Below are 10,169 nucleotides of genomic sequence, written 5' to 3'. Positions count from 1 at the left end.
GTGCAACATTTTGAGTGTCACCTTTTTCTCTTAAACTGTGGGACAATGTGGAATTGGCACTTCTGGGATAAGAATCAATATGCAATGCTCTTTTGTGTGTCAGTAAATCATGTGATTTAAAAATGTCATGTTTAAAAAGGAAAAATGAAAAAATACTAGCATTAAGAAAAACAAAGGGGCAACAGAACCTGTTAAAATGAACTTTATGCCATTTCCCTGACAGACTATGGGATAATGCGGATGTGTGGCTTATGTTCCCGATAGCCTAACTCTTGGCAAGCCAATGTGGCTACTTCCTTTCTTGTTTTCCTCACCTATATTTCAGATTCTGTGTGAGAGAAGCTGCCTTGCCTTTAGGTTTGCCTGATGTGAACATGCTGAACTCAACTTGAGTGGCAGCTCTTAACGTTTGTGAGCTAGCATATTTTGTGTCCTAGATGGGATGCTCCTATGGAGGCACAGATCAAGCCGCTCCCCTGTACAAATGCAGTACAAATGGTCTAGCAGGGTGTGATTTCCTAACAGAAGTTGGAAGTTAGTTGGATTTAGCCCGTTTTTTTTTTTCTATACTGCCTCTTATTATTAGCATTTCATATATGCTGCCTTGGGTGGGCTTTGTTCCACTGGGGCCTTCGCTGCTTTGGCATTTTTCTTGGATTTCCCACCGTGTGCTGTTCAGGCTGCTCTCTTAAGGGCAAGCGTGCTCAGCGGTGAGCCTGCAGCATGCTGCTCCTGCTGAGCCCGCTTCCCGGCTGGTCTCGGTGGGACAGAGATGCTCCGGTGCTTCTCTGTGTCCTGCTCCCGCTGGTCTTGCGGCAGCTGAGCATGTGTCGGGTCTGGCACAGTTACTGCTGGGATTGCATGGGGGATACACATCTAGTTTTGGTGCTGGCTTGCAGCTAAGCCTTGGGGCTAGCGGGAACGTGTGCCCCCAGTTTGGCAGGCTTGGCTGGTGTCCCCTCCCCGCAGCTCTTCTCAGGCACACCTGGGAAGCGCTGCAGGGGTGGCTTTGCCTTATCACCGAAAGAGAGTTCAGCGTGCTTAATCCCCTTTAACTGCAGCAATTACCTAGTAAATAGGTGTCAGTTACTGCTGCTTAAAGAGATGATTGCTTTTGCTGCCTGATGAAACAGGAGGAAAATTGTCCTTAGTGTTTAAAGGGAGAAGGTAAGAGTTTTACAGCCCACTTCACTGGGGCTGAAGACAATCTGTTCATGGCCAGGAGAGATAGCTCCTGCTATTACAGTAGCACAGAGAGGTTCTGCTATCATTTCTGACATCCAAGGCAGCATCACTCATCAGGTAAGATCTCTCCTGAAGCAGTTAATCATACCTTAATGATCTTTGGATCTCACATGGCAGTGTTTCTTCAATATACACTAGGAAGATACCCATAAAGTTAGTGATCATTTCCCATGTTCTTAGTAGCTTTGTTAACCAGGACAAGAGTCATTTAAACACTTACTGAAAGCACAATAGTCGGTCTAATGTTTATGTTGCAAATATTTATGTGGCATATACATGGGGCCTTTCAGAGGGTTCCTGTGTATGCGTGTGATATAAGTACATTTTTAAAAGGTGATGGTGTTCCATTTTAGCTATACTGTATGTGCCTTTACCACTTGCAGATCCTCTAGTAGTCAGTCTTGGGCAGGGACACTGAAAAAATATACCAGTGGGATAGAATCCACTCCAGAAGGGGTGCCTGTTTTATATTTTAGCTGGCAGCAGGGATAGGGAATGGTACTTATCTCCAGTATTAGCTGTCAAGCAGAGATATTCTCAGAAACTTATTTTCTAGTATGCCATATCTGGTTAAAAGCTGCTCATCGTATTGGATGGCATTTTGCCATCTTCCTACCCGAGAGAAGTGTCTGAGCATGGTTTTCTAAGTTCCCTCCTTCTCTCCTAATATATGCCCATGCATGCTTGTACACATAGGTTGATTACTCTGCGGGAGACCTATGATTGATGGTAGCTTTTATTTCTGCCCAAATCGCATTTCCCTTTAAACTAGGATTGGTCCACTCTCACTTGCTGGGTTAGTGGCACAGTCTGGCAGGATGCTTTTATGCAATAGTATGTATGAGAGGTGGGGAGAAGCATGAGCAGAACTAGACCTTGAGCATCGATATCCTTTCCAATTTATTATGAAAACTGTTACCTTTTACTTAGGTTAACGTAAACAAATGGACAGAACATTTGACTAGCAGTCAGGAGATTTGTGATCTGTTTCTGGTTTTGCTATGGCTCTGCAGGGTGACTGCAGACAAACCACTTGTGTGCTCTCTGCTTCAGCTTTCCCATTTGTCCATGCAGATAATGAGGCCAACCTTTGTAGAAACTGCTGGAAGAGACTGACGAGCAGTGATGCAGAGCAGCTGGGTGGTATTGCTGCTACACGACAGATGGCTTTTTCTTTTCCCTGAGAATTTGAAAGGTTTTGGACTGAAGACTGATGCACCTGGAATGCTTGTTTATTTGTGTTTGGTATAAATTTATTTTAGAGTTGGGAAAGGTGGTCCTTGGGGGCGCTTAAAGTAGCTTCAGTGGAGGGTTATGAATGTTTCCCTTGAGATCTTTAGTGCCAGAGAACTCCTCACCTGCAGGAATGTCCTGTCTGACAGTAAGGAATAGGAATTTACCCGTGTGTAGTATCGTGAAGGATTTTAATCAAGCAATTTCCTTTATGCTTAGCAAGTCTTAGAAAACAAAAATGCATATACTTTAAGACAACCTGGCCACAGCGGAAGGATGCAAAAAATTAAGTCAATAAAATCCAAGTCTGAAAGTTCCTTATGCCACAGTGGGTTCCTCTAAAGCACAGGTGGATGGGAGGAGAAGGCAAAGTTGTTGCCCCTCATCTCTGACAACTTAAATAATTTCTCTCCCCATAACGGGGGAGAATGAACGGATGGGCAGGATGGCATTTATTCACAGAAAACCTTTTTGTTATTCCATCCTACTACTGTATGTTGGCAGAGTTGGGATTTGGCCGCTTCTTGTTGGGCTGAAGTATTGTCTCATCATGACTCATTTCTCCTTCATGTTTCTGTGGAAGAGTGTAGTGTTCATACCAGCAGAGTTCAGCCTGCAAAAATGGCATCAAGGCTGTGCTTCCGAGGCCTTGTTTACATTGGAACATCCTACAGGTTGTATCAGTAGCTGTAGCAGTGCTACTGCTGTATGGTTGTTCCTGTTCCAGAAAGCAATTATTTGTTTGTTTGTTTCTCACTACAGGTTTAGAAGTCCAAAATAAACTGAAAAAAGTACTTGTACAGGAAGGATATGTTCTACTTATGTGTTGTTTGAAATTCATGGCTTTGGATTTATTATATTTTTCTTGTATAAAAAAGGCCCAAACTTTGAGATATTGTCTTAAATGTTTTTAAGAATTGTGAACAGATTACAGCCTTGTTCATTCCAAAATAGTATTAATGCTGAAATTATTTTAAATATCATAAGTCAGCAAGTTTGAACACCTTCTGTTACAATATCAGTAAAAATCTTCCATACCTATTAGAAATACTTCATTGAGCTTCCACGTAAACAGTAACACACTTACTCTTATATACAGCATCATATTTTGACCTTCCCTTTTGAAAGGAACAGGCCTCCTGATCCATTAAAACGTCAATAGAATTGGGCAAATAGAAATATTCATTATAACTCATTTTTTTACTGAATAGCCAGGAAGGATTGTTCGTTTATGTAACCTTAAGAAGGAGAAAAAGTTGCTTCAGAGAAATGTGATGTTAGCAGGGACAGCACGTGCTAAGTGAGATAAGCACAGAGCAATGTGATATATCGCCTGGAAGATGGAAAGGGAGTCATAAAGCCAAGCACTCGGGGTGTTCTGGAGTGTGAGGAGGCTGGTGTGGGGAAGAGAGCGGAGATGTGAGATGGATTTAAAGGCGTCTTGCAAGTGAGTAGAGGGAGCTATGCACGATGTAGCTGGAAAGACAGAGATGACAGATGGATTGGGAGTTGTGATGTGGTGAAACGAGAAGGAAGGCAGGTGAGTTCTGCTCTGGTTGGAGGGAGGAGGAGTTTGGAGAGATGGGGCATGTTTTGGGGTGGTTTCTTCCACTGCAGATTTAAATGGAATTTTAAGCCAGTATTGTTGCACCCGTATAGTGCATACTATAGTGCACAATGTACACTCCTGTCAATGATTCCCCTCCCTCAGTGTAACTGAGATTGGTGGGACTGGGGGAGAGAGGGGAACTACCAAAAAACTTTTTATATCAGAAACGTGGTTTGAAATGGTAAATCCAGTTTCACAGAATGTAGCACTGGATCATAAATGCTACAAGCACATGACACCGTGCTGAACTGCTGCCGATTCCCTTGGTTGGCTCAGATTTGCTCAGCTGTTTTGGAAAGTGTGAGGTTTGTGGTAGATGGGGTATCACCTGCTGCTGCCACACTAACTTCGGGGTGCTGCGGGCAGGGGGACGGTATTTAGTCTGATGTAAGCACTGTGGTACATGTTTGGGTTAATTCAACAGAAGTGCAAGCATGTGTTAAAATATGTGCTGCTGGGTGTTTTGGCAGTGCAGGTGCCGGTGTGACGGGACCTCAGCCGCAGTGCAGGTGGTGGGAGCAGCTGCCTCGTCAGCCCCTGCCGCGGTGGGGGTGCTGCCGGCCAGAAGCAGAACAGGCTTTTGAACCCTGCTGAGATATGATTGCTCACAGCTTTGTCTGCTTTACTTTGCTGATTTGATTCACCTGCTAACTCAGGCCTAACAGGCTTACAGAAGCGTGGTCAGTGCTTCAGGTGCAAACTGATGAGCTGAAGATGAAAAACCCTGTATAAACGTGTCTGAAAAGCAGTGACTTTCAAGCATTTCAACTTGTCAGTAGAGGAACAAATTTACATCTTCTGTCGCTTTCCTGAGGGTTGCCTGGGAGTGATCCACAGGGCCCCAGCAGTTCCCAGACGGCGGGATGGGAAGCAGCACGTTGCCAGTATGAGGCCTCATTCCCTGAGCTTTCCTGTCGCGTGCTCCTCTTCTGCCACCAGCCAGTTCTGCCGCTTCTGACCCCCCGGCTCCTCCTGGTGATAACCTGGCACGGCTTCTCGCTGCCCCGCAGGACGGTGGTAACCGCGCTCCCGAGCTGCTGTCCGCTCCTCCACCCTCTGCCCAGGACAGATGTTGCTGTCATGCGGTTCCACATCCCAGCCTGGCTTCCTACTACACCTTTCTCTGTCATTTCGAAGTAGAGTGTGTTTTCTTCTCGGGGTGTGTGTATGCGTGTGCTGCCACCGCGGTTGTCCCAGCGGTGTCACTCCCTACTAACGCTGGTCAGGGCATCCCCCGCCTTCCGGCAGCACCGCCGCCCTGTAATCCAGGGTTACCGCAACGCGTGTCCGTAACGGCGTGCAGCGCCGCGGCTCCTCCTGGACGGGAGGGCTGAGCCGGCGCCGCTCCTCCTCGCAGGGTCCCGCTCCCGCCGCACCGGGGGGGCCCGGCCCGGCCCGGGCCAGCGGCAGCCCCCGGCGCGAGGCGGTGGCGGGGCGGGGCGTTCTGCCCCTCCCCCGCGCGGAAGATGGCGGCCGAGCGGCGCGGCGGCGGCTCCCCCAGCGGCCGGAGGGACGCCCAGCGGCCGGGAGCCGGCGGGCCGCGGCCGGCCTGAGAGCTCCCCGCGGCGCCGGGGGACGCCCGCCCGCCCTGCGGGAGCCGTGCCCTGCCCACGCCAGCCCGCCCGCCCGGGCCTCCCTGCGGCAGGTGAGGAGGAGGGCGGCGGCGTGGCGGCCCGGCCCGGCCCGGCTCGGGGGGCGGTGGGGGAGTACTAGCGGCGCTGTCGGGGCCGGGGGAAGTTGTGTGCCGGTCGAGGGACGGCGGCCCGGGGGGGGGGGGGGGTGAGTCTGTGAGGGGTGGTTGTGAGGGGACGGCGGCCCAGGGCGGATGGCGGGTGGGGGGGTGGGGATGAGTCTGTGAGGGGTGGTCGTGAGGGGAGAGCGGCCGCTGCCGGGGGGGCCGAGCTGGGGCCGGCGGCGGGGAGGGCGCAGCCCCCCCGGCCCTGAGGCGTAGCCCCCCGGTCCTGAGGCGCAGCGCCGGCCGCCCCGCAGCCACCTGTGCGCCCGGGGGGGAGCCCGGCCTCGCCGGGAGCCGGACCCGTCTCCCGGCGGCTCCCAGGGCCGGAGGAGGTCTCACGGCCGTGCCCGGCTGCCCTGGGCGGGCGCCGAGCCGCCGACACGCGGTGCGGAGCGGCAGCTCCTTCCCCATGGCAGCGGCCGTGGCTCCCCGCCCCTCGCAGCCCCCTTCTTCCCTGGCCGCCGGGCGGGCGCACGGTGCCGTGCCGGAGCGGCGCTCCCGGCCTCCCTCCGGCTTTGTTTACCGCCCGGCGGGGTCGCTGAACGAGTCCGGGGAGCACCGGGGCAAAGGGTGCCCGTACCCCCATCGTGCGGCCGCGGCTGGGCTGCCTGGGCTGCTGTTCGGGGCTCGTGTTCGGTGGAGGCCGACAGCGGGTACGGTTGTGGTAACGTGAAGGCACGACAAAAACGATGTTACGTAGGAAAAGCTGATGGAGCGTGAGGAATCGTTCCTGTAGTATTTCCCATCCTTTAGTCGTTAAAACATATTTGCAGTAGTAAAGTGATAAATAAAGCGCGAGACACCCCTGTTTGCTTATGTGAGAGTGAATAAACTCTGTGTTGCCCGATTTAGAAGTGGGCAAATGTCATATATCTGAATTTAACCACCAGTTATGTTACTCCACACTGGGATTCTTTGTGACCGATTTGCCAAAGAAGTATTCAGAGTTGTTAATTGTGCGTGCATTTCTCATTAGGAAATATAACCTTGCCCTTTGTGGCCAAGAGGTAAACTAGAAAATTCTGATTAATTTTTGAGGGTATGTGCAGTCAACTCCATCATCTACGATAACTGGGCTGGGAAATTTTGGATGATGGAAGAATCTAGGTAGCACCGGTATGGTGGAACACCTTGTGTACAAAAACACCCTGAGAGCCAGATATAATTACAAGCTCAGTGTCAGCCCCAAGAGTTCTTCGGGCTGGGTGCCCACACGTGCTCACGTTGCCTGTGTGAGGTGGCTCTCCATCTGCACCAGTAAAACATCCCGGAGCTGAGCCCTGTAGGACTGCTGCTCAGAGACACCTGAGGTGCTCCGTCTGCGAAGGGTTTGGGTGGTGGTTCTGCACTGGGCTTCTTCAGTGCAGCTGTTTTCCTGGCACTGAGATTATCAATCCAACTCCTGGCAGATCGGATTTAGAAAGGCTTTTTAGTTTGTACTTCACGCTGCACAAAAGCAATTGTGCTGTGTTAAGAGCTAGGCTGGTTCCAAAAGCAGCCCAACTCTGCTAGGCCAGATCTGAGCCAGTGGAAAAACGCTGTGCTCAAATCTGGCAACCAGTGTAAATATTCTAAAACTTTTCCACTGTCAGCATCTATGAACGTATACATATCTCTTAGGGTCATTGTCTTGTACACTTGTTGCCTTCTTTTTAAAATTTTCTTCCTCATCCCAAATTCCTCTTCTTGTTCTTTCTTCCCTTTTAGTTTTTGCTCTTCTGTAAGCCCATGATACTATTTTCCATGCTACTGCTTCTCAAATGGTTTCTTAACGTGTCTTTTCTTCCTCTGTTTTGATGTTTTTTTCAGCACTTACAAAACTGCTCTTTTGTACGTATATATGATTTTGAACTAGGAAGTACTGGAAATTTCAAAAAGCAGTGAAAATGAGCTGCAAAGCAAGGACACAGAGCAGAAGTAGTGGTACATCTGTCCACATCAAATTTTTCACTCCAGTTGCAGAAATGGCTTTTGCTCTTGGGTTCGAGTTCTCAGAGCTGTTGGCAGGGTGGAGAACAGGGGCCAATCCTGCCCTCCGGCATCACTGACTGTGAGGAGAGAGGAGTTCTGGGGTATCTGGCAGCAAAATGGGGATTGTGATACGGAAAAACTTGAAAATCACCATTTTAAGGTATAGAATAGTACCTGAGAGTGTTCATTGGGACGTGAGCGTGTGTGCTGGCAAGCTGCGTATTTTTCAGCAGTATCTAGTAGTGTCAGTGATGGTGCTATCTGCTGCGTGGTTTTTCTGTAAGGCTTGTTTTACTGTTGTGGTACCTAACCTTCAGTTTGATCTGCGTCAGAATTCATGTAAGAGTCCTGGTAAAAAAGCCTGAGCCTAGTTCTGTATTAGCATTTATAATCTCATGATTTCTTTTTTTTTTTTAAATAAAAAAAGGGGGGGGGGGAATACCCAAATGCAGGTGAGGCCTCGATGTGTCCTGAACCACAGCATATCTCCTCATCACTGAGCCTTGTTTCAGAGGTTTGAATGCCTATCTCGCATCTCTCTGTGGTATATCTGGAATATGTGGTGATTCTCTGAGCAAAGCTGCATAGATAAGATAATCCGTTTCATTTTAATTGGCAGAGTTGTTTACACATGATCTCTCACTCATTTTCCTCTTTTAAAGGAATGCGTATCCATCCCTGATTACAGCTCAGGTCAAAATCCCTCAGCACTTGTAGCAAATCTCTTTTAATTGGTCTCATTTAGCTCTCATAAGGTTGTGTTTTAATTCTCTCTCTTCCGAATTCTTTTCCCTAGTCTGTAATGTAATTTATTACAGGATATTTTATAGACAAGGGAACAGCCTCTGGCTGTCAGCAACCTTTGCAGTGTATCAAATTTCCAGCTCAACAGGCAGCTGCAGTGGAGTTTGTGGGTGTAAGGCAGCGATGCTGCAGCAGCAGCACACAAGCAGTCTGCGGTGGCAGAGCCGGGCACGAGTGCCAGCTCTGTCCTGGATTCTGGAAATAATTGGGGTGAATGCTCCTGTTTGCTGTCTCTGCTTCTCCAGCCTTTTTGTAGCTGTTGTTGATGCAAGGGTCTTTGAGTTCAATTTTTCCCTTTCTAGCTGTCTTTCCAGTCTCTGCAATTGAATGCAAATACATCTAAGTTGCTGCTGTTGTCTGCTGACAGGCTTTGAGCAGCGCAGAATTGGTAGAAGGCTAATGCTGGGAGCGTATTTTTAGAAGGCCCAGAGCAACATTAGCTGTCTTTGTAAAATTCACTGTGACTTTCCTGAACGCATTTGCTTTGGTTAATTGAACGTAATGCAAAGAGGTGAAGCTCTGCGTTTCATTATGCCTGCACCGAGGCGCTTCACCTCTGGCCTGTAACAGCACAGTCTGCAGGCACGGCACGCTGGTGCGGCTCACGCCTGATCTCCGCCTGCTCTCACATCAGCTCTGGAAGTCTCAAAGGCTGGGGTTTGTATTTTTTTTGAGCTGTGCCCCCCTGCCCTTACGCTGGCGGTTTTCCCACTGTAGCAAAATCCGAAGGGAGTACGTGCCTTTGCTTCAGCTGCTGGAGCTGAGATCCCAGGCTGTGTGGTGCAGCAGCGAAGGTACAGGGAGACTTTCTGCCTTGCTGATCCTCCTCCGGAGGCAGGAATCTCCAGCAGAGCTGTGGAGCACAGTTATGTCTTAAATTGCCACTGAAAGATTTACTGGAGTACATACATCAGAGCCCTAACTGTTCTTTCTGCATAGCGATATTTGAAGGTCTCAGGCCTCTGGCAATTGCTGTTTGGGGACTGTTTTTCAATATAGACCCATATCCTGAAAGGAGATGATATAGATCACTAGACTCAATCCATATGTGCCCTATTAAAAATGGAGTAGAAATCTCTAGATGTGAATGATGAATTAATCTTCTGCATGAGGAAAATATCCTCCATCACATTCTTGCCTGCTCTAATATTTTTAGTAAGCTAACCGATCTAGCAGTGATTGCAAGGGGGGTGATAAGATTGTACAATGCAGTTTGGACCTTCTCAAAATATTTGTGGCTTACGCTGGGCAGTGTCACAAGATTTGTTTTCACAGAAGTGGGAGTTCGTGTTTGCTTGTTTTTTAAAGCTGTCCATACTCTCCAAACAGGGAGAGGGATGGTCACGGTCTATCTCTATATATAGTCTCAGCCTGCTTTTGAAGTTGTTGAGTAAAATGAATAGTGCAAAATAAGTAAGGACAGCTTCACACAGCACTTGCTTATGTACTAACACCACCAAGACGATGTTCAAAAATACCTGTCTCTTCCAAATGTGTTTGTAGCTGTATGTAACCGGAGTTGTTCTTGCTACTGGGGTTGCAGACATTGAATATCAGGAGTGTGCAGCTGCT

At 48.8% G+C, this 10,169-nt stretch overlaps 1 long non-coding RNA gene across 1 annotated transcript in view; it reads left to right on the top strand.

The window, feature by feature from the left end:
* The first annotated feature begins 5,711 nt into the window (after positions 1 to 5,711).
* LOC309674182 overlaps positions 5,712 to 10,169 on the top strand; it is a 109,921-nt gene continuing 105,463 nt past the window's right edge. The window contains exon 1 of the long non-coding RNA XR_014269370.1: positions 5,712 to 5,732. This is a non-coding gene — a long non-coding RNA (uncharacterized lncRNA). The remainder of the gene's footprint in view (positions 5,733 to 10,169) is intronic.

The sequence above is a fragment of the Vanellus vanellus genome, assembly GCF_965231255.1.
Source record: "Vanellus vanellus genome assembly, chromosome: 7".
NCBI lineage: Eukaryota > Metazoa > Chordata > Aves > Charadriiformes > Charadriidae > Vanellus > Vanellus vanellus.
This window is presented reverse-complemented; position numbering and strand designations above follow the sequence as displayed.